At 37.7% G+C, this 23,263-nt stretch overlaps 3 protein-coding genes across 7 annotated transcripts in view; 1 reads left to right on the plus strand and 2 right to left on the minus strand.

Annotated features, from left to right (window-relative positions):
- Window positions 1–23,263, plus strand: part of ATG12 (autophagy related 12) — a 1,142,999-nt gene that overhangs the window by 943,124 nt on the left and 176,612 nt on the right. Inside the window, exon 1 of one of the 4 annotated variants that reach the window (XM_050793111.1) lies at window positions 12,131–12,135. The exons of the other annotated variants lie outside the window; for them this stretch is intronic. The gene's annotated coding sequence lies outside the window, so the exon portion shown is untranslated. Of the gene's footprint in view, window positions 1–12,130; window positions 12,136–23,263 lie in introns of those variants that run through there. 4 annotated transcript variants of the gene reach the window in all.
- COMMD10 (COMM domain containing 10) overlaps window positions 1–23,263 on the minus strand; it is a 971,919-nt gene that overhangs the window by 344,596 nt on the left and 604,060 nt on the right. The gene's annotated exons all lie outside the window — the stretch shown is intronic.
- The window catches only part of LVRN (laeverin), a 73,513-nt gene that overhangs the window by 48,391 nt on the left and 1,859 nt on the right, over window positions 1–23,263 (minus strand). The gene's annotated exons all lie outside the window — the stretch shown is intronic.

Genomic DNA, 23,263 nt, shown 5'->3' on the forward strand with positions numbered 1-23,263 from the left:
AAACAAAAAGTTAGGGGAAAATCCCTACAACACACAGTCTCTGGCTCTCAACCTTAACTGCAGAAGTCAGGTCTAACCAGCAGCACATATGATCTAATTATGCCACCTCTGGGAACCTCGCAGTGGTGTTTCCTTCCCTTTTCTCTGTGCTTTGGACTCAAGCAACCCTCTAAAGATATTCTGACCTCAGAAAATAGAACCATCCACCAGCCTCTCCTCCCTTCAAATCTCACTGAAACATGCTATTATGGTGTCCATTAAGTCTGTGTTTAGAATGGTCAGCTGGTGAGGGAGTTAATTTTGGAGAATTTGTCTCCTTGTGGGTCAGTATTGCAGAGCAAATTTACTGCCCTCTTGTTTAGAAAGAGAATCATGGACTCACTGTTTTCTCGTGCTGGAAGTGGATCACGGACTCACTGGTTTCTTTGTAGTCAAGAACCCCATGACACCCTTGGAGAATAAATCTACTACTACATTAAAAAAATCTACTACATCCATTCAGTAAGCTATTTCATTCCAAATTATTTTATGAACTTTGTATGCCTACAGCTCCAGTTAACAGGTGCTGAATAGCATAGTTGGACAAGTGTTAAATAAAACTCTTAGGAAAGTTGTCCTCCCACACAGTTTTTTTTACACAATAACACACTCAGAAATCAAAATGTTTAGTAGAGCCAGATGTTACACTTACTGGACTGTGTAACATCCAGTGAACCACATCCATGTGGTTCAAGGGTTGGCTTATGAATCATGTTCGTTTATTACTTGTGTAATAGAATCTGAAAACTGAAGTTTTCACCAGGCAACAAAACATAATAGATGTAAAATTCCACAGAAAGGTGCCAAAAGATGTTATGAAGATTTTCAAAATAAATGGCCTTGAGAACCTGGGTTTTCCTGTTGGGCTTCTCAGCTACATGAGCGCCACAGAAGAAGGGTCAGAGAATGGAGACAAAAGAGATCATAGAAGATATCTCTTGATGGATGGGAGGGGTAAGCATTATTTTGCCAAGCTTTCCGTGCTCTCAGGGAGTTGGGAGGAGGGGCAACCTTCTAACTGGGCTTGGAGGAGAGAATCTCTCAGAGAGCAGTGAAAGTGTTTCCTCAGGCTGAGAGGCTTAGAAGCCCAACTTACTTTTGAGAAAGATGAAGTTGACAGTATGGCCAAGGTCTAACTCCTACCAGGTGGGGATCTAAAAGGCATGAGAATGGCTGACTTCTTTGGAGTGCTGCTGCCCTGGGACTCATGCCAGTCTCAGGCCAGGGATGCATGAGTGTTCCTTGCAAGAGCTGTGTCCCCTACCACACAAAGTGAGCCAGTATGGGGACTGTCTTGGGTTAGTCCAATAGAGCCACCTGGAGGAGTCTGGAGGAGCTTTGAGATATGCTGCTCGGTGTCTATGGGCTAAGGAAGAAGTCATGATGACTATCAGAACAAAGAAATAGGAGAAGTTGCTGAGTCAAGGAAATTGTAGAAAAAAAAGAGGGAAAACAATGAATAATCCAGGAAAATGACATCTCAAGGGGAAAATGCATCTGTAAGACCAGAATGAGAAAAAATGACAACAGTGCCAGCTCAAGTAAGAAGTCCTATGCATCACCTCTCCCTGTCACCCCAGCCCCATGGAATCAAAATAGCAGCTATCAAGACAGGCAAAGAACAGTAGAAACATGAGGTAAAGAAAAGAAGAAGGACTACCACCCTCTACCTTACTGCAGACTTCCATCCTAAAAACCAGCCCAAGAGTAGAGAGTGGAGAATGGGAGAAAATGGAGGTGGAGGAGAAGGAGGTTTAACAGTAAATTTAAGTTTGAAGGTTTGAATATTACACAGAACTAGATTTTCTAATTTTCACATCTAACTTATTTGTGACTTAGCTACTGTAGATCACCTGTCACCTAAGAATAAGCAGGAACTTATAGGCTGCTGGGGTCCTCATGCAGAGCAGAAAAGTTACCCCATGGACTACATTTCCCACTGTAAAATGACAACAGAAAAACAAAGTTGTGTTTTTACTATTCTATAAGCTGTGCTTTTTCAATATGCTAGCTATACCCATTTTCAAAAGACACAGGATCTGAATCTTTGCTGTGCAAAACCATCTCCCAGAGAGAACTGCTCAGCCACATGAAATATGTGGGTTTGACACTTTTATAGGATAATGAAATGACATTTTCCTCTGTGATATCAGCATCATGTGTCTGGCACTTGAGGTCTCCAACCTTGTTTTGAGACTTACAAATTCTTTTCCTAATACTGCTCAAATTTCTCTCTTGTATGTCATACCCTAATCACCATGCCAGATTTCCTAGCATAAACTGCAACTGCAAGGAAGTCTTTCTATTCTCTGTTCACTCTGTCTATACCTGCACAAATGTATTGATTTTAATCATGCTGCTTTCACCTTTATTTGGCACCACAAAATATCCTAATTTTCACCAACTATTTCACACTTTCCTTATTTGATCTTGATCTTTCTATTTTCATTTCTTTAAATATCTTTCAGTTCCTTCTTTTCTTTAATCAAGGGAATGCTAGACTCAAAAATGCAAGAAGTATTCTGGAAATCTTTGAACAAAAATGGGATTATATGAGTTCTCTTACTAAATTTCAAAAGTGAAGAGACCTTAAAGAGTCCCACCATCTTAATTTACAGATGTGAAAACTGACTCCCCACGAGTTTATGCAACTGATTAGACAGCCAGCAAGCGCACAGTGGTACCAGAATCAAGGCTCCAGCTCCCAAGCCTGGGGTCCTTTCCAATGCATTGCCTGCTTTGAAGTACATAATGTAATAATACTAAAACTAAACTAAACTAAGATGTCATGAAGATGACTAGAGATTAACTTTATAATTAATAGCATTCCCAAATCTAAAGATAATGAGACTTCTGTTTGCCACCACAAGGGAGTAACATAGGCTCAAATCAGCCTTCTGCTGAAAACAGTTTTAAAACCTGACAAAATATATAAAACAACTATTTCAGACATAAGATAACCAGAAGCACAGGACTGTGATCCTCAAGAGAAGAGAAACAAACAAGGCAAAGGCTCCAATTACCCTGTTTTTCTGCCTTGAAGCAGTTTCTAAACTGCAGCACAGGAAACAGAAACTGAAACAATTCAGTAGTCTCACTGAGTTGAAGAGACAGACATTAGAGTTCAGGGACACCTAGAGAGCTAGAATTTGCAGAGTAGAGTATAAGAGATGAGGTAACTATGCAGAGAAAGACTTCCAGAAATCTGCATAGGATTCCCCTCAAATCTTTGGTCAAATATTAATCATCATGAGGTCAGGCAAAGAGAAGCTGTTGGGGAAAGAATACGTACCAGGGAAGGGTAAGCTGAACACTTCCCAGAGTTCACATACTGTTTGGAGTTGGTGGAATTTTCTCAAGCCAGAGTATTGAAATCTTCAGAATATATAGATTATTCAACAGAGGGAGTCCAGATGGGTGATGCCTGAGTAGTGACCTAAAGTAGCCCTAGAGTAAAGTCTTCTTGAGAGTCATTCTCAAAGAGCTTAAAAACACGGCTCAAGAGAATCAAACAAGGATCAACAGGATCACCAAGTAACTTCAGTTACTATACAAAAGGGCCAGCATTCTCTAAGCAATATAACCAAATCCAGCATTCAACAACATAAAAGTTTAAATGTCAGGCATTCGATAAAAAATGAGAAAATACCCAAACATTTGGAAAGCAAATAATGCAGTTCTAATAACACAGGAGTCAAAGATGAAATCAAAATGGAAATTAGAAAGTATTCTGAACTACCAAAAAAAAAAAAGAAACAACATAACATCATTTGTGGCATGGCATTAAAGCAATAATTAGGGGGGAAATTTATCATATTAAATGCCTATATGAGAAATAAAAGGGTATTAAAGTAATGAGTTTGTGTCAACCATAATACAGAACAAGTAAAAATAAAGGCCAAAGTAAGAAGAAAGGGGATAATAAAGATCAAAATATAAATCATTGAAATAAAAAACAGCAAATCAATAGAGAAAATCAATGAAGCCAAAAACTGATTCTACAAGAAGATTAGTAAAATAGATACATCTTGACACAAGTCCTACAACAGCACTGTCAGGTAGTGCAGAGCTGGTCAGATGCACTTACTCTCATCTAACCAAAAAGTAGGAGCCAATGCCATTACCTGGGTTGTTGCTACCTGGTGAAGCTCAACAGTATCCTGAGCACCAGAGAGGAGGTTGGCAGAGGAACTGAATCAAAGAGGTTGTGAAGGATATAGGGGTGGCAGAAGTGGCACCAAAGAGACCCCTCTATATCCCTGGAGGCTGTAGCCGTTAGTCACTGGGAGCCACTGCTCTGTTTCAGATTGAAGAACGACTTAGCTGGTGCAGTGATCAGTCATGGTGGGTCAAAAATGAAGGATAGCCAAAGCACAACAAACATCAAAATCCAAATAATAAAAGGACATCTGGAATCATTAGTCAACATTTTTGGCAGCAAGGCGATGCAAACAAAAGCAAAAGTAGTAATAGATAAATGTGTTTTTTAAAAAAGCAAATTACAATTCAGAACGCAGAATTGATTTATCACCAATTGAGAAAACCTTTTACAAAGAGTCAACAACAAGTTCAATGTCCCAAGTGCAAGTAGACAACTGGAGGAAGGAAAATTTTAATATAGTGTGTGATGACTTGAAAAATGATAAGAAACGTCCTATCCCCAATTCTACTTGCACATTTGATGATGACTTTCAATGTTATTCTGAAGTTATGGAAAACATTAAAAAGGCAGGTTTTCAAAAACCAACACCTATTCAGTCACAGACATGGCCAATTGCTCTGCAAGGAAAAGATCTGAGAGTGGTATCCCAAACTAGGACAGGAAAGACATTATGCTATTTAATGCCTGGATATATTCATCTGGACTTCCAACACATAGAGGAAAAAGGAATAGACCTGCATGTTAGTCCTTATGCCTACTCAGGAGCTAACTCTTTAAGTGGAAGCTGAGTGATGCAATAAAAGTTTAGAAGTATTTGTGTATATGGTGGTGGAGATGGAGACAAAGAAATAGAAGACCTTAGGAAAGGTGTTGATATCATAATTGCAACTCCCAAAAGACTGAATGATCTGCAAATGAATAACTTTGTCAGCCTGCGAAGCATAACCTACTTGATTTTAGATGAAGCAGACAAGATGCTGGACATGGGGTTTGAACCCAAGACAATGAAGATTTTGTTAGATGTGCACCCAGATAGGCAGAATATTATGACCAGGCAACTTGGTCATATTCAATTCATTGACTCATACAATCTTATTTGAAAGAGCCCATGCTTGTCTGTGCTGGTACACTGGATCTGGTTGCTATAAGTTTAGTGAAGCAAATACAATGATCACCACAGAGGAAGAAAAATGAATTTATATCTAAAGTTTTCTAGACAGTATTTCACCCAGAGACAAAGTGATTGTCTTCATTTCCCAAAAGGCAGTTGCAGATCATTTATCAAGTGACCTAATACTTGGAAATATATCAGTAGAGTCTCTGCATGGTGATAGAGAACAGAGAGATTGGTTGGGAGAGAGCATTGGAGAATTTTAAAATAGGTCAAGTGAACATTAATTGCCACTGACATAGCCTCCTGAGGTCTTGATGTCCATGATATTACAGATATATATAATTACAATTTTCCATGGAACACTGAAGAATATGTACACTAAATAGGGTGCACAGGAAGAGCCGGAAGGAGTGGAGTGTCAATTACACCTGTGACTAGAAATGATTTGAGGGTTGCCACCCAATTGATTTATATTTTAGAAACAGCAAACCAGAATGTTCCAAAGGAGTTAGCATCAATGGCTGAGAGACACGAGGCACATCAACAACTAAAAAGGAAATGGGAAGACTTCAAGGAAGGCCCAAGAAGTTTTATTAAGATCTTTTGTTGAAAAGTGTTACTAGCTTACCAGATGTAAAACTTTAATAACACATATACCTTCAAATGCCTGCTTTCTTAAACTAGGCTTCATTAGTGTTTATACTGCAATCGGTATTACCTCTAAGAGTTTTTAACATAATAAATTGTTAGGTGTTACTCTTTTACTACTACCTAAAGTCTAGTGAATGTATCTTTAGAGTTGGTAGGTGTATAGATTGGTATAATCTCCTATGAACAACTTGGTAATGTATAAATTACAAATACATAGGCCTTTTGATCTGGCAATTTCTTTTCTATGAATGCATTCTATAAGTATGTCTAAAATATTTGTATATCAAAAGACTAACTGAAATGTCTAGAAAGGGACTAGATGAAGTGTTAAAAGCAAAGAACTTTCTACTATGATGGTGGACTGAGTTAAAACAGGAAACTTTACCTCCTACTTCAAATTCAACAGAAATGCTAGATGAAGTATTTTTGAAAAAGGTGTTCCCAAAGCTGGGTTATGAATGGGGGCTTATTATATTCTGTATATGTTTAAAGAATTTTCCATAATAAAAAGTCCATATTTACCAGCCTGAAAAAAGATAAATCTCAAGGCAGACCAAATAAAATTATTGAATATTAGAAGCAGAAGAAACCTATGAAAACTGAAGAAACTGGTTAGACAACTAGTAAGTGTTAGAGTGGTACTAGATAAGGGCTCCAGCTCCCAAAGAGAGAAGACACAAATTTCCAATATCAGGAATAAAAGAGGTGATGTCACTACAGAGTTTATAGATGTTTAAAATAATAAGGAAATATTTTGAACAATTTTGTACTTATACATTTGGCAACTTTGATTAAATGGATGAGTTCCTAGAAAGAGACAAACTACCTTAGTATACTAATGAAGAAATAGATAACCTAAATAGCCCTGTATCTATTAAATAAATTTAACTTATAGTTAAGGACCATCCCACAAAGAATTTCCAGGCCCAGGTAGCCTCATACGTTACATTCAATCAGATGGTTAAGGAAGAAATATTACCAATTTTATATAAATCCTTTCTGAAAATCAAGGAAAAGGGAGTACTTCTGAATGCAATATTTGAAGCCAGTGTTACTTTGACATCAAAATCGGACAAATACATTGCAAGAAAACTACAACTACAAGTCAATAAGTCTCATGAACATAGAGCAAAAATTCTAAGCAAAATTTTAGCAAATCAAATCTAATAATATATAAAAAGGCTAATGCATCAAGAGCAACTGGAATTTATTTCAAGAATTCAAGGTAGACTGGGTGCAGTGAGTGGCTCATGCCTGTAATTCCAACACTTTGGGAGGCCAAGTGAGATGGATTGCTTGAGCTCAGGAGTTTGAGACCAGCCAGGGCAACATGGCAAAACCCTATCCCTACTAAAAATACAAAAAATTAGGTAGGCATGGCAGCATGTGCCTGTAGTCTCAGCTACTCAGGAGGCCGAGGTAGGAGAATCACCTGAGCCCTGGAAGTCAAGGCTGCAGTGAGCTGTGATTGCACCACCGCACTCCAGCCTGGGTACCAGAAGTGAGACACTGAAAAAAAAAAAAAAATGGAAGGCTAGTTTATCATTAGAAAATCAAATTAATTTACCATATTAACAAATTAAGTAATAAAAACTATATAATTATCTCAAAAGATGCAGAATACACATTTGAAAAAATATGACATCCATTCCTGATCACAGCTCTCAGAAAATTATAAATAAAAGGAAATGTTCTCAACATGATGAGATGAAAAGAATCTACCAAAAAAAAAAAAACCTTACAGGAAAAATCATAATTAATAATTAATGGTGGAAGACTGAATGCTTTCACCCTACAATAAGAAATGAGACTAGAATATATTTAATTACTTTTTCTATTCAACACTGTATTAGAGGCTCTAGACATTGAAATAAGGCAAGAAAAATAAATAAAAGGCATCAAAACTAAATGGAAGTAAAACTGTCTTTATTCAAGACAGTATGACAACATACATAGAGAATTTAATGGAAAATTAAAAGCTTTTTTTAAAATAAAAAGATGCTAAATGAAGAAGTGATTTAGCAAAGTTGTAGCATACAAGACCAATAAGCAAAAATTAATTAGCAACAAACAATTAGAAATTGGAATTTTAAAAAATATCATTAACAAAAGATATTTAAAATATAAAATATCTAGGAATGAATCTGACAAAATCTGTGCAAGATATATACAGTAAAAAATATAAAACCTGAATTCATAAAATAGTTATGAACCTATTTTTCAGTTGTGGTTTGTCTTTGTATTCTTTTAATAGTGTCTTTCAAAGAGCAGAAGATTTACATTTTAGTGAAGCTCAGTTTATCAATGTTTGCTTATATATATCAAGCTTTTGATGTTGTATCTATGAAAACATTGTCTATCCCAAGCTCATGCAAATTTTCATCTGAATTAATAAAAATACTTGAATTTACAACTGAATTCATAAAAAGACTTATTCATGAATATTCCTGGAAACTTTATTTGTAACAGCTCAAAACTGAGTAAAGAAGACCTAAATAAGTAGAGAGATATACCATATTTATGGGTTAGAAGATTCAATATTTTTAACATTTGAATTCTCCTCAAATTTTTCTATAGAGTCAACATAATCTCAGTCAAGATCCCAGCAGGTGCTTTTTTTTCTTTATTTAATAGATATTAACAAGCTAATTCTAAAATTAATATGGAAATGCAAAGGACCTAGAATATCATAAATAACTGGAAAAAAGTTGGTAGATGAATAACACCTAGTTTCAAGATTTATTATAAAGCTACAGTAATCAAGACAATACAGAATTGGCATAAAAATACACAAATAGATCAATAGAACAGGCTAGACAATCAAAAAATATACCATATATATATATATGAAAAACTGACTTTTTTTACAAAAGTACAGACACAACTCAGTACAGATAGCATAGACTTTTTAACAAATGGCAGTGGTACAGTTCAATGCCCATATGCAAATAACTCTTTAATCCATACCTCACACCATATGCAAAAATTAACTCGAAATGGATCATACATCTAACTATAAAACTTCTGAAAGAAGGCATAGAAGAAAATTTGTATGAGCTTGGGATAGACAATGTTTTCATAGATACAACACCAAAAGCCTGATATTTATATAAGGAAACATTGATAAGCTGAACTTCATTAAAATGTAAAACTTCTGCTGTTTGAAAGACACTATTAAAAAAATACAAAGACAAGCCACAACTGAAAAATTATTTGCAAATCATGTATTTGAGAAAAGATCCTCTCTAAATTCAACAGTAAGAAAATAAACAGCGCAAGAGAAAAATGGACTGAAGATTTTATCAGACATTTTGCTAAAATACATGGATGACAAATAGTTACAGGAAGTGATGCACAACATTTTTAGTCATTAGGAAAATATAAATTAAAACCGTAATAAAGAACACTATACACCTATTAGAATGGCTAAAATGAAAAAATCTGGCAATACCAAGTGCTGATAAGGATTTGGAACAACTAGAATTCTCCCATATGTTGATAAAAATTTTAAATGACCAAATTTCTTGGAAAACAGTTTTGCATTTTCTTAAAAAACTAAATATTCATATGATTTAACCACTCCACTCTTAGGTATTTACTCAAGAAAAATGAATTCATAAAAAGACTTGTATATGAGTATTCCTGGAAGCTTTATTTGTAAACAGCTCAAAACTGAAAACAACCAAAATGTCTTGGTAATTTGTTGGATAAACAAATTGTGTTGTATCAATATAATGAAATGCTATCAGTAATACAAAAGAACTGACACACACAAAAAGAATGTACTTCAGATGGGCGTGGTGGCTCACTCCTGTAACCCCAGCCCTTTGGGAGGCCAAGGCGAGTGGATCACAAGGTCAGAAGAGCGAGGTCATCTTGGCCAACATGGTGAAACCCCATCTCTACTGAAATACAAAAAAAAAAAAAAAATAGCCAGGTGTGGTGGTGTGCACCTGTAATCCCAGCTACTTGTGAGGCTGAGGCAGGGGAATCACTTGAACCCATGAGGCGGAGGTTGCAGTGAGCTGAGATTGTGCCACTGTACTCCATCCTGGTGACAGAGCAAGACTCTGTCTAAAAGAAAAAAAAAAAAAGAATGTATTTCAAAGTAATTCTGCTGAACGAAAGAAGTTAGACATGAGAGTACATATTGTATGATTCTATTCATATAAAACACTACAAAATGCAAATTAATCTACAGAAAGCAGATCCATAGTTGCCTGAAGATAAGAAGGTTACAGTGATGTAGAAAGGAGAGATTATAAAGAGCAGAAGAAACTTTTGGACATGATGAATATGTTTATTAATGTTGACTGTAGTGGTGGTTTCACCAGCACATATGTATACATATGCCAAAACTTACCAAGTTTTACACTTTAAATATGTGCAGTATATTGTATGTCAGTTATACTTTAATAAAGCTGTTTTAAAAATCACTAGAAATACAAAGCAGCAAGAAAATGTGCATGATAACCCAGGAAAAAGAAGTCAATAGAAACAAAACAAAAAATGACAGAGATGCTAAACTTAGCAGCTAAGAACATTAAAACTGCTATTATAAATATGTCTAATATGCTCAAGGATAATGGTATGAAAGATGGTATGAAAGATATAAGAATGTAGAAATGTTAAAGATAAAAATTGCAGTATCTTTTTTTTTTTTTTTTGAGATGGAGTCTCGCTCTGTTGCCCAGGCTGGAGTGCAGTGGCATGATCTCAGTTCACTGCAATCTCCGCCTCCCAAGTTCAAGTGATTCTCCTGCCTCAGTCTCCTGAGTAGCTGGGACTACAGGTAAATGCCACCACACCTGGCTAATTTTTTGTCTTATTTTTAGTAGAGACGGGGTTTCACTGTGTTAGCCAGGCCTCGATCTCCTGACCTCATGATCCACCTGCCTCAGCCTCCCAAAGTGCTGGGATTACAGGCGTGAGCCACCATACCAGGCCAAAAATTACAATATCTTAAATGACAATTTCACTGGATGAGACTAAAAGCAAACTAAACACTGCAGATGAAAATAATTAATGAAATTGAAGACAGAACAATGGGAACTATCCAAAATCAAACACACAGAGAAAACATACTAAAAAACAATGAAAAGAACCTCAGGACGTGCCTGTAATGTCAGGCAGCCTAACAGGTAATTGAAGTCCCAGAATAAGAGGAGAAAAAAAGTACGAAACAGGAAAAAAAATTAATAATGGTTGAAAGTTTTTCCAAATGTGAAGAAAACCTTAAATTCGCAGATTCAAGAAGCTCAGTGAACCCCAAAACAGGATAAACCAGGGCTCTCTTATTTCCTTAAGACATGAGAACTAAGACACTTCCTCCTGTACACAAAGGCTATATTGAGAAAGGGGAAAGAAAGAGGCCTCTTGAAAGGGGAAGACTTTGAATTCATCAGATGGTGTGACTTGTGAACCATTCCTTCATAATAGTCAAGGCTTAGTGCTTTCCATTGATGATGGGGCCCTCATCTGGGCTACTGCTTGACTGGCCAGGTCTCTGAGCCTGGTTGTAATTCCTTTCGAAGTCACATCTTGGATAACCAGTCACACTCTATAGAACTTTCCTCCATGGGACTTTGTTTAACTGCATATCCCAGCTTGGCCTCCTTCGTTTCTCAGTCGCGCTTGCCCATTCTCCAGTTGATTTTTCCTGGGAATACTTACTGAAAAATTGCTTCCGTAGAAAAATTTGTCTGAGGGTTATACCTTGTCAGAAGGAGGAGGGGAGAAAGTAGACTCTTGCCTTCTCCATTTGTTCTTTTCTCTGTCTTCCCCCACCTTCCTCCCTGCATTATAAGGACTGTCCACTCTCCTCTACTATATAGCAAGCGCTCTTATCAAAAAGGGGGGGGCGGGGCACGGTGGCTCACACCTATAATCCCAGCACTTTGGGAGGCCGAGAAGGGTGGATCACGAGATCAGGAGATCGAGACCATCCTGGCTAACACGGTGAAACCCCGTCTCTACTAAAAATACAAAAACTTAGCCAGGTGCGGTGGCGGGCCCCTGTAGTCCCAGCTACATGGGAGGCTGAGGCAGAAGAATGGTGTGAACCTGGGAGGCGGAGCTTGCAGTGAGCTGAGATTGCGCCACTGCACTCCAGCCTGGGTGACAGAGGGAGACTCAGTCTCAAAAAAAAAAGAAAAAAAAAGGGTGGGGGACTAGATTGGCACCTGTCCTTCTAGCTAGTCAGGAGGCTGAGACAAGAGGATCACTTGGGCCTGAGAGTTTGAGGCTGCAGTGAGCTATGATTGTGCTCCTGTACTCCAGCCTGGGTGACAGAGTGAGATCCCATCTCTGAAAAAAAAAAAAAAGGCTGGAGAACTAAGGCTGTCTCAATATTTTCAAAAATCAATCAATATAATACCTATATTAACAGGCTTAAGAAGAAAAAAAATCACATGATTATATCAATTTATGCAGAAAAAGTGTTAGAAAAATTCAACATGCATTCATGCAAAAAAAAAAACTCTCAGAAAAAAACATGAATAGAAGACAACGTTCTCAACTTGATAAAAAACATATACAGAAACCTACATTTAATATTATACTCAGTAGTAAAGGCTAAAAACTTTCCCCCTAAAATGAGGAGAAAAAAGCAAGAATGTTCATTTTTACCACTCATGTTTAACATAGTGCTGGAAGTTTTAGCCAACACAATAAAGCAGGAAAAGAAAATAAATGGCAGATAGATTGAAATGGAAGAAATAAAATTGTCTCTATTTGTTGACAACATGATGGTCTATGTAGACAATTCCAAAGGCTCTACAAAATAAAAAACACAAAGCTCTAGATCTCATGAGTTCAGCAAGGGAACAGGATACAAGATCAACATACAAAGCAGTTTTTCTATATAGTAGCAACAGACATGTAGAAAACCAAAATTAAACATATAATACCATATACTATTTCTGAAATAAACTTAAATATTTGAGTGTGAATCTAACAAAACATGTAGGCTTTGTATGCTAAAAATGATAAAATTCTGATGAAATAAATCAAAGATCTAAATAAATGGACATTTCATGCTCAGAGAATGGAAGATTAAGGATAGCAAAGCTATCAATTCTCCCTAAATTTACATAAAGGTTTAACATAGGTCCTATCAAAAGCCTAATAAGATTTTTAGTAGCTATATATAAGAATATCATAAAATACATAAGGAAAGGCAAAGGAACTAAAATAGTTAAAACAATTCCAAAAAAAGAAGACAATTTCAAGATTTAATGTATAGCTACAGTAAGCAAGACTATGTAGTACTGGCAGAAGAATCAACACCTATGTTGACGAACAGAATAGAGAATCCAGTAATAGTGTGGCCAACAGATTTTTGACAAAGGTGCAAAAGCAATTCAATAGTGGGAGGATAGTCTTTTCAACAAACGATGCTGGAAAAAAAATGGATATCCAGAGGCAAAAGAATTAACCCCAATCTAAACATAACATCTTAAAAAATTATCAAAGTGGATTATAGATTTAAATGTAAAACACTTTTGGAAGACAATATAGAAAATCTGCAGAACCTAGGGCTTGGTGAAGAGGTCTCAGGCATGACACCAACAGCATGACCCATTAAAAACTAGACAAACTGGAAACTGGGCACCAAGATGGCTGAACAGGAAGAGCTCCAGCCTCCAGCTCCCAGTGTGAGCGACACAGAAGATGGGTGATTTCTGCATTTGCAACTGAGGTACCGGGTTCATCTCACTGGGGTGTGTTGGACAGTGGGTGCAGCCCAACGAGCAAGAGACGAAGCAGGGTGAGGCATCGCCTTACCTGGGAAGTGCAAGGGGAAAGGGAATTCCCTTTCCTAGCCAAGGGAAACCGTGACACACAACACCTGGAAAATCAGGTCACTCCCACCCTAATACTGGGTTTTACCAAGGGTCTTAGCAAATGGCACACCAGTAGATTATATTCTGCATCTGGCTCAGAAGGTCCATGCCCACGGGGCCTCCCTCATTGCCAGCACAGCAGTCTGAGATCTAACTGCAAGGTGGCAATGAGGCTGGGGGAGGGGTGCCTGCCATTGCTGGGGCTTAAGTAGGTAAACAAAGCAGCCGGGAAGCTCGAACTGGGTGGAGCCTACCATAGCTCAAGGAGGCCTGCCTGCCTCTGTAGACTCCACCTCTGAGGACAAGGCATAGCCAAAAAAAAAAGGCAGCGAAAACCTCTGCAGATGTAAATATCCCTGTCTGACAGCTTTGAAGAGAGTAGTGGTTCACCCAGCATGGAGTTTGAGATCTGAGAATGGACAGACCATCTGCACAAGTGGGTCTCTGACCCCTGAGTAGCCTAACTGGGAGACATTCCCCACTAGGGGCAGACTGACACCTCACACCTCAGAGGGTTGGGTACACCTCTGAGACGAAGCTTCCAGAGGAACGATCAGACAGCAACATTTGCTGTTTAGCAATATTCACTCTTCTGTAGCCTCCGCTGCTGATACCCAGGCAAACAGGGTCTGGAGTGGACCTCTAGCAAACTCCAACAGACTTGCAGCTGAGGGTCCTGGCTGTTAGAAGGGAAAATAACAAACAGACAGGACATCCACACCAAAACCCCATCTGTATGTCACCATCATCAAAGACCAAAGGTAGATAAAACCACAAAGATGGGGAAAAAGCAGTACATAAAAGCTGGAAATTCTAAAAATCAGAGTGCCTCTCCCCCTCCAAAGGAATGCAGCTCCTCACCAGCAATGGAACAAAGCTGGATGGAGAATGACTTTGAAGAGTTGAGAGAAGAAGGCTTCAGACAATCAAACTTCTCCAAGCTAAAGGAGGAATTACAAACCTAGCGTAAAGAAACTAAAAACCTTGAAAAAAGACTTGACGAATGGCTAACTGGAATAACCAATGTAGAGAAGTCCTTAAACAACCTGATAGAGATGAAAACCATGACACGAGAAATACATGACAAATGCACAAGCTTCAGTAACTGACTTGATCAACTGGAAGAAAGGGTATCAGTGATTGAAGATCAAATGAATGAAATGAAGCGAGAAGAGAAGTTTAGAGAAAAAAGAGTAAAAAGAAATTAACAAAGCTTCCATGAAATATGGGACTATGTGAAAAGACCAAATCTATGTCTGATTGGTGTACCTGAAAGTGACAGGGAGAATGGAACCAAGTTGGAAAACACTCTGCAGGATATTATCCAGGGGAACTTCCCGAACCTAGTAAGGCAGGCCAACATTCAAATTCAGGAAATACAGAGAAGGCCACAAAGATATTCCTCAAGAAGAGCAACTCCAAGACACATAATTGTCAGATTCACCAAAGCTGATGAAGGAAAAAATGTTAAGGGCAGCCAGAGAGAAAGGTCAGGTTACCCACAACAGGAAGACCATAAGACTAACAGTGGATCTCTAGGCAGAAACTCTACAAGCCAGAAGAGAGTAGGGGCAATATTCAACATTCTTAAAGAAAATAATTTTCAACCCAGAATTTCATATCCAGCCAAACAAAGTTTCATAAGTGAAGGGGAAATAAAATCCTTTACAGACAAGCAAATGCTGAGAGATTTTGTCACCACCAGGCCTGCCCTACAAGAGCTCCTGAAGGAAGCACTGAACATGGAAAGGAACAACCGGTACCAGCCACTGCAAAAACATGCCAAAATGTAAAGACCATCAATACTAGGAAGAAACTGCATCAACTAACAGGCAAAATAACCAGCTAGTATTATAATGACAGGATCAAGTTCACACATAACAATATTAACCTTAAATGTAAATGTGCTAAATACTCCAATTAAAAGACACAGACTGGCAAATTGGATAGAGTCAAGACCCATCAGTTTGCTATATTCAGGCAACCCATCTCATGTGCAGAGACACACATAGCCTCAAAACAAAGGGATGGAGGAAGATCTACCAAGCAAATGGAAAACAAAAAAAGGCAGGGATTGCAATCCTAGTATCTGATAAAACAGGCTTTAAACCAACAAGATCAAGAGAGACAAAGAAGGCCATTACATAATGGTAAAGGGATCAATTCAACAAGAAGAGCTAACTATCCTAAATATATATGCACCCAATACAGGATCACCCAGATTCATAAAGCAAGTCTTTAGAGACTTACAAAGAGACTTAGACTCCCATACAATAATAATGGGAGACTTTAACACCCTACTGTCAACATTAGACAGATCAACAAGACAGAAAGTTAAAAAGGATATCCAGGAATTGAATTCAACTCTGCATCAAGCAGACCTAATAGGCATCTACAGAACTCTCCACCCCAAATCAACAGAATATACATTCTTCTCAGCACCACATCACACTTATTTCAAAATTGACCAATTAGTTGGAAGTAAAGCACTCCTAAACAAATGGAAAAGAACTGAAATTATAACAAACTGTCTCTCAAACCACAGTGCAATCAAACTAGAACTCAGGATTAAGAAACTCAATCAAAACCACTCAACTACATGGAAACGGAACAATCTGCTCCGGAATGACAACTGGGTATATAACAAAATGAAGGCAGAAATAAAGATGTTCTTTGAAACCAATGAGAAAAAAGATACAACATACCAGAATCTCTGGGACACATTTAAAGCCGTGTGTACAGGGAGATTTATAGCACTAAATGCCCACAAGAGAAAGCAGGAAAGATCTAAAATTGACACTCTAACATCACAATTAAAAGAACTAGAGAAGCAAGAGCAAAAACTTCCAAAAGCTAACAGAAGGCAAGAAATAACTAAGATCAGAGCAGAACTGAAGGAGATAGAGACACAAAAATCCCTTCAAAAAAATCAATGAATCCAGGAGCTGGTTTTTTGAAAAGATTGACAAAATTGATAGAATGCTAGCAAAACTAAAAAGAAGAAAAGAGAGAAGAATCAAATAGACACAATAAAAAATGATAAAGGGGATATCACCACCAACCCCACAGAAATACAAACTACCATCAGAGAATACTATAAACACCTCTATGAAAATAAACTAGAAAACCGAGAAGAAATGGATAAATTCCTGGACACATACACTCTCCCAAGACTAAGCCAGGAAGAATTTGGATCCCTGAATAGACCAATAGCAGGATCTGAAATTGAGGCAATAATTAATAGCCTACCAATGAAAAAAAGTCCAGGACCAGACGGATTCACAGCCGAATTCTACCAAAGGTACAAGGAGGAGCTGGTACCATTCCTGCTGAAATTATTCCAATCAATAGAAAAAGAGGGAATCCTCCCTAACTCATTTCATGAGGCCAATATCATCCTGATATTAAAGCCTGGCAGAGACACATACACAAAAAAGGAGAATTTTAGACCAATATCCCTGATGAACATTGATGCAAAAATCCTCAATAAAATACTGGCAAACCAAATCCAGCAGCACATCAAAAAGCTTATCCACCATGATCAAGTGGGTTTCATCCCTGGGATGCAAGGCTGGTTCAACATACGCAAATCAATAAACGTAATCCAGCATATAAACAGAACCAAAAACAAAAACCACATAATTATCTCAATAGATGCAGAAAAGGCCTTTGACAAAATTCAACAGCCCTTCATGCTAAAAACTCTCAATAAATTCGGTATTGATGGAACATATCCCAAAATAATAAGAGCTATTTATGACAAACCCACAGTCAATATCATGCTGAATGGGCAAAAACTAGAAGCATTCCCCTTGAAAACTGGCACAAGACAGGGATGCCCTCTCTCACCACTCCTATTCAACATAGTTTTGGAAGTTCAGGCCAGGGCAATCAGGCAAGAGAAAGAAATAAAGGGTATTCAATTAGGAAAAGAGGAAGTCAAATTGTTCCTGTTTGCAGATGACATGATTGCATATTTGGAAAACCCCATCATCTCAGCCCCAAATCTCATTAAGTTGATAAACAACTTCAGCAAAGTCTCAGGATACAAAATCAATGTGCAAAAGTCACTAGCATTCTTATATACCAATAACAGACAAACAGAGAGCCAAATCATGAGTGAACTCCCATTCACAACAGCTTCAAAGAGAATAAAATACCTAGGAATCCAACTTACAAGGGATGTTAAGGACCTCTTCAAGGATGACTATAAACCACTGCTCAATGAAATAAAAGAGGACACAAACCAATGGAAGATCATTCCATGCTCATGGATAGGAACAATCAATATCATGAAAATGGCCATACTGCCCAAAGTAATTTATAGATTCAATGCCACCCCCATTAAGCTATCAATGACTTTCTTCACAGAATTGGAAAATACTACTTTAAAGCTCATATGGAACCAAAAAAGAACCTGCATTGCCAAGACAATCCTAAGTCAAAAGAACAAAGCTGGAGGTATCACGCTACCTAACCTCAAACCATACTACAAGGCTACAGTAACCAAAACAGCCTGGTACTGGTACCAAAACAGAGATATAGACCAATGGAACAGAACAGAGTCCTCAGAAATAATACCACACATCTACAACCATCTAATCTCTGACAAATCTGACAAAAACAGGAAATGGGGAAAGGATTCCCTATTTAATAAATGGTGCTGGGAAAACTAGCTAGCCATAAGTAGAAAGTTGAAACTGGATCCCTTCCTTACACCTTATACAAAAATTAATTCAAGATGGATTAGAAACTTAAATGTTAGACCTAAAACCATAAAAACCCTAGAAGAAAACCTAGACAATACCATTCAGGACATAGGCATGGGCAAGGTCTTCATGTCTAAAACAGCAAAAGCAATGGCAACAAAAGCCAAAATGGACAAATGGGATCTAATTAAACTAAAGAGCTTCTGCACAGCAAAAGAATCTACCATCAGAGTGAACAGGCAACCTACAGAATGGGAGAAAATTTTTGCAATCTACTCATCTGACAAAGGGCTAATATCTAGAACCTACAAAGAACTCAAATTTACCAAAAAAAAAAAAAAAAAAAAAAAAAAAAAAAAAAAAAAAAAAAAAAAAAAAAAAACACCCCATCAAAGAGTGGGCAAAGGATATGAACAGACACTTCTCAAAAGAAGACATTTATGCAGCCAACAGACACATGAAAAAATGCTTGTCATCACTAGCCATCAGAGAAATGCAAATGAAAACCACAATGAGATACCATCACACCAGTTAGAATAGTGATCATTAAAAAGTCAGGAAACAACAGGTGCTGGAGAGGATATGGAGAAATAGGAACACTTTTACACTGTTGTTGGGACTGTAAACTAGTTCAACCATTGTGGAAGACAGTGTGGTGATTCCTCAAGGATCTAGAACTAGAATTTGACCCAGCAATCCCATTACTGGGTATATACCCAAAGGATTACAAATCATGCTGCTATAAAGACACACGCACAATAGTGCTTATTGCGGCACTATTCACAATAGCAAAGACTTGGACCAATGCAAATGTCCATCAGTGACAGATTGGATTAAGAAAATGTGGCACATATACACCACGGTATACTATGCAGCCATAAAAAGGATGAGTTCACGTCCTTTGTAGGGACATGGATGCAGCTGGAAACCATCATTCTCAGCAAACTATTGCAAGAACAGTAAACCAAATACTGCATGTTCTCACTCATAGGTGGGAATTGAACAATAAGAACACTTGGACACAGGAAGGGGAATATCACACCCCGAGGCCTGTCCTGGGGTGGGGAGAAGGGGGAGGGATAGCATTAGGAGATATACCTAATGTAAATGACAAGCTAATGGGTGCAGCACACCAACATGGCACATGTATACATAGGTAACAAACCTGCACATTGTGCACATGTACCCTAGAACATAAAGTATAATTAATTTAAAAAAAGTATATGGGAAAAACAAAAAAAATTAGACAATTTGGACTTCATCAAAATTAAATTGAAACTTTTATTTAAAACTTTTATTCTCTGAAAGACCTTATTAAGATGATGAAAAGACAAGCTATAGGCTGGGAGAACGTATTTGCAAATGATATATAACTCACAAAGGACTTAGATCTAGAATATATAGAGAACTTCCAGAATTCAACAGTAAAAAATAAAATCTATCAGAAAATAGGAAAAGGCATGAAAAGACATTTCACTGACTGATACACAGATGGCAAATAAGCACACAAAAAGACGTTTAACATCATTAGTCATTGGAGACATGCAAATTAAAACCACAATGAGATATTACCATACACCTATCAGGACAGCTAAAATATAGTGACAAAACCAAATGATGGCCATGATACAGAGGACCTCTATCACTCATATATTGCTGGTAGGAGTATAAAATGGTATAGCTACTTTGAAAAACAATTTGGCAATTTCTTAAGAACTAAACATGCAACTACCTCATGACCCAGCAATGATAATTGTGAACATTTGTCCCAATGAAATGAACACTGTGTTCATACAAAAACCTGTACAAGTGCTTTGGGAGGCAAAGATAGCAGGATCCCTTGGGGCCAGAAGTTTGAGGCTAGCCTGGGCAACATAGAGGGATCCTGCCTCTTAAAGAGAAAAACTTGGACACAATTATTCATAAAAGATTTGTTTGTAAAACCAAAAACTGGAAACAACCAAAATACCGCTCAATAGATGAATGACTAAATAAACTTTCATACATCCATACTATGGAATAGTACTTAGCAATGAAAAGACTCAAACTATTGATGCATACTTGGATGGATCGCAAGGGCATTATGCTGAGTTAGAAAAACCAGTCTCTAAAGGTCACATGCTATATAATTTCATTTATAGAACATTCTCAAAATGACAAAATTACAAAGATGGAGAACAGATTAGTGGTTGTCAGGAGTTAGAGATGATTAGGGAGTGGCATGAGTGCATATAAAGAAGTATGGGAATGATCTTTAAGGTGGAACAGTTCTGTATCTTTATTATGGTAGTTTTTGCACAAATATATGCATATGATGAATGACATAAAAACATATATATGCATAGTATCAATGTCAAATTCTTGCTTTTGATATTATACTATAATTATGTAAGATAAACTAGATGAAGTGCACCTAGGACCTCTCTATGTTATCTTTGCAACTTCTGGTGAATCTATAATTATTTCAAAATAAAAAGTTAGAAAAAAGGATGAGATACCGTATTAGTCCGTATTCATGCTGCTATGAAGAAATACCCAAGACTGGGTAATTTATAAAGAAAAGGGGTTTAATTGACTCACAGTTCTGTATGGCTGGGAAGGCCTTGGGAAACTTATAGTCATGGCAGGAGATGAAGGGGAAGAAAAGGGAAGAAAGGCACTTTCTTCACAGGGCAGCAAGACAGAGTGAGTGCAAGCAGGGGAAATGTCAGATTCTTATAAAACCATCAGATCTCATGAGACTCATTCACTATCAGGAGAACCGCATGGAGGAAACCACCCCCTTTTTCCAATTACCTCCCACCGGGTTATGGGAACTACAATTCAAGATGAGATTTGGGTGGGGACACAACAAAACCATATCAGGTGCCTATAGTAGGCATCAGAATTAACTGAGACAATTGTCAAAACATATAAATTTCTAAACTCCATTCTAAACTCACTGATCTATAATTTATTTTTGCTTGTTAAAAACTTTTAATTCTAGTAAAATACACATAACATAAAGTTTACCACTTTAACCATTTTTAAGTGTATAAGTTCAGTAGTGTTAAGAACATTCACACTGTTGTCAATCTATCTCCAGAACTCTTATCATCTTACAAAACTACAATCTATACCCACTAAGCAATAACTCCCCACTCCCCAGCTTTGCCTTCTCCTCTGGGAATCTTCTTAGACTCATATATACCAGGAACTTGACAGGTTCCATGTTTAGATAGCAAATAAGCTGATCATAATGATAATCTGACCTAAGGATAGCAGTTACCACTACCCAGGCTGTATGTGTCACTGAGTACTCCCTTTTTCATTTAATTCTCACAGTACTCTAATAGTTGACAATTATTGTATCTACTCTGTGAATGAGGAAACAGACTCAGAGAGGTTAAGAGACTAGCTCAATTGACACAGCTCAGGTTCAAACTTAGGCCTGCTGGGCTCCCAGAATCTGGCGTACCACAAGCCATCCTTCTGTTGCAGGTTCTTCATGACTCTGGCTTCAAGCTTAACCTTAGTTGTCTTTTCCTTGTGGTTTCAGAAGCAGAGACCCAGAGAGTAACAACTCTTCCAAAACATCACAGTTTTGGAGACTAACCTTGGTTTATGAACATCTGTAGAACTTTATTAAGATTTCTTCTTGCTTGAATTTTAATGTTCTGAAAATATGGTTTCTAGTTAACACTAGAGTTAGCAACACAATAGAAAAATTGAATGGGACTTTCCTTTCCCATTTTTGCAAGCTTGTCTGGGCCATAGTCCCACTGAAACAGGACCAAGGAAGAGGTAGGTGAACAGAGGAGGATTTACCGACCTACAGCAAGAAAAAAAAAAAAGTCAGATATGTAGGTAAAGTGTTTCCATTTTCTCCTCTGAAATACTTTGCACCCTGACCTACACAGTAATTTCAAAAGATTCCTTCACAAGTTGAGTAACACATCATCTGAATAAGAAAACTTCAAAACTAGTTTTTCAAGCATTGATGTATTGTTTAAAAGAAAAACCAAGCACGCTGCCCTTAAAAACAAAAGTTATAGATTATACATCCACGAGAGCAACTCTTTAAATTTATTTTAAAAACCTTTGAAATTTTGAAAGTAGTGCAGGAGATGGTGTAGGGTGTAATTTAGTGGGATTCTTTCCCTCAGAAAACATCTGAGAACATTTTCTCTAATAATAAAGGGCAAAGTACATGCAGTTGTGTTCGGCGCAAATGCTCCACCAGTGTGTGAGTGGACAAAGAGATCGCCGGTTGGAAAAAAAATAAATTTTAATGTCTCCCACTTAAGCTATTTCCCCGGCGTTCGCCGGAGGACAGTATTGTGGTCTCAGAGCGTGGAAAGAGACAATTCTTCTTGTGCAGGGGCAGGAAACTTCCCGTGTAGGAGATATTATCTCAAATGAGTGTAAAAAGAACACACGTCTGCATTTCTAACAAGCTCCCTTACCGCTGCTGCTGGTCCAAGGACCAACATTTGAGGGGCAAGGGGTTTGTTGAATGGGGTGAAGAAATTTCCTGCTAGAGAGGAAAGGTGCTTTCTGAAGAAAACGATAAGCTTCTGGGGTACCAGCGACCTAAAAAGGGGCAGCAATAGAAGCAAACTGGATGAGCAGATACAGGATTGAAAACTGGCCAGAGGAAGGACCGCGGTCTCCGCCGTCTCTTTATTCGGAGTAAGGTTTTAGGAAAAGGGAGAAAGGAGGCGCTCGCCCTCTGTTTGGCTTTGAAAGAAAACGTCGCGGTGTC

The sequence above is a fragment of the Macaca thibetana genome, chromosome 6, assembly GCF_024542745.1.
Source record: "Macaca thibetana thibetana isolate TM-01 chromosome 6, ASM2454274v1, whole genome shotgun sequence".
Lineage (NCBI taxonomy): Eukaryota > Metazoa > Chordata > Mammalia > Primates > Cercopithecidae > Macaca > Macaca thibetana.